Source organism: Adiantum capillus-veneris, chromosome 29, assembly GCF_014529385.1.
Source record: "Adiantum capillus-veneris isolate H3 chromosome 29, ASM1452938v2, whole genome shotgun sequence".
In the NCBI taxonomy this organism is placed as follows: Eukaryota; Viridiplantae; Streptophyta; class Polypodiopsida; order Polypodiales; family Pteridaceae; genus Adiantum; species Adiantum capillus-veneris.
The window spans coordinates 44576433-44578461 of NC_140959.1; the positions used below are offsets into that span (position 1 = coordinate 44576433).

At 42.7% G+C, this 2029-nt stretch overlaps 1 pseudogene; it reads left to right on the forward strand.

Moving 5' to 3' along the window:
* Positions 1 to 254: 254 nt before the first annotated feature.
* LOC147419116 (uncharacterized) lies at positions 255 to 817 on the forward strand (annotated as a pseudogene).
* The last annotated feature ends 1212 nt before the right edge of the window (positions 818 to 2029 follow it).

The window sequence follows — 2029 nt, forward strand, 5'->3', positions numbered from 1 at the left end:
TTTCCTCTCCCAACCAAATTGTGGGCTCTCCATGCGATTCTTGTCACCATGGTCCTGGAGCATTAAGAATCACTTAGTAGCCCCATATAGAATACATCACATGCATCTTTCGTCCCATAGGTCATATTTGACCATTGAGGATGATAATACAATCTCTCTCTCTATCTGAGACAGCAAAACAAAAACCTATTTGGAACACAAAGTTATTTTTGCCTAAGAGTCTGTTTGCACGGTAGCTCGATTCACCTTCAAGCATGAATACCCCAAAGATCTCCGCAAGGGTCCGGCCAAGCTTTGCGGCTGTCGTAGCGGCTCCTAGGGAGCTCAATCAAATCGGACAGCTTCAAGCAGGCCTTGATTGGGTCATGGAGGAGAATCATGACCTCAAAGCTTTCCTTAGCAAGCTTGAGGCACGCTTTGACTCCATGGGTCATCTTGCCACTGACAAAGTAAAAGAAGTCGAAGCAAAGGTAACTCAAGCCCAATCGGTTACCTTTGCCAAAGTACAAACTTGCATTACAACAGAGTTCCACGAACACAGAGTCCAAGAAGAAAACGCCCTCAAGATCCGCATTGGTGGGCTCCCCTCGCCATGGTGCACCGTCGAGGACACGACCAACAAGCTCAATGACATCCTTCAACCAATTAACATAAAACCTGAAACTTTGGATCAACGACACACATAGGCAAGTGCCGCCTAAGCATTGCCTTCTCACTTTCAAGGACAAAGAGGATAAGATGAAATTGCTAAGGCAATCTCGACTCCTCGAAGGGACAAAGAATTGGATCAATGAGGAGCTCACAACAAATCAACTAAAGCTAAAAAAGAGTAAGCTCAAGAAGATGCACGAAGCCCGCAAGCAAGGTAATTGGGGAGTATATCGAGGTGGTAAAACCATCATCCAAGAGTTCCGAGCCCCCAAAAAGGCCCTCCTTAGGTGTTGTTTCCTTTTCCCTTTTTTTTACCCTGATGATTGGACCCTTAGTCCTTGACTAATATGTATCCGATGGCCTCACTTAGAAGCTCCGAGTTGATGTAATGTTTTTGTCATGATCCCATAGGTCATATCTGACCTCCGTGGATGATAAATCTCTCTCTCTCTCTCTCTCTCTCTCTCTCTCTCTCTCTCTCTATATATATATATATATATATATATGTGTGTGTGTGTGTGTGTGTGTGTGTGTGTGTGTGTGTGTGTGTGTGTGCGCGCGCGCGTGAATGCGTGTACATGTGTTTGCATGTGTGAGTGAATAAGTGTGCCTATGTGTGCATGTGCGACTCTCTCTCTCTCTCTCTCTCTCTCTCTCACACACACACACACACACATGTCCGCACAAAGTGAATTGCAAAATCTCAAATAGATACCAAGATTGCCTTGAAGAAAATATGTTGATTCGGTGTCATGCGGTTCTCTCTCTCTCTCTCTCTCTCTCTCTCTCTCTCTCTCTCTCTCTCTCTCACACACACACACACACACACACACACACATACACCGGCATAGTGTTTGTAAAAAAGCAAGGTTTGATGTATTTAATCAATTAAAATTGCAAAATCTTCAATAGATTCAGAGCTTACCTTGTAGAAAACCATTAAAATTTTACAAGTTTAGTGTAATCAACGATGAATTCTTGAGAGTTTTAAATGTTCCCGTATTTTCATCAATTAGGATATTTTTGGTAAACTATGCATCCACCCATTCAACTCTCTCTCTCTCTCTCTCTCTCTCTCTCTTTGCCCCCTTCCACCTTATATCCCCCCCCCCCCCCCCTCTCCTCCCCGCATGCTCTCTCTTCACCGCATTTCCATATTAGTAATATCATTACTAGGGAGGTGGGGAACAGACTCCCACAAACACAAACATAGTCGCACACGCACACGCATTCACTCACACATGCACACACACGTACATGCATTCACGCACGCGCGCACACACTCACCTATATATATATATATATATATATATATATATATATATATATATGTATATATATATATATATATATATATATATATATACATATATATATA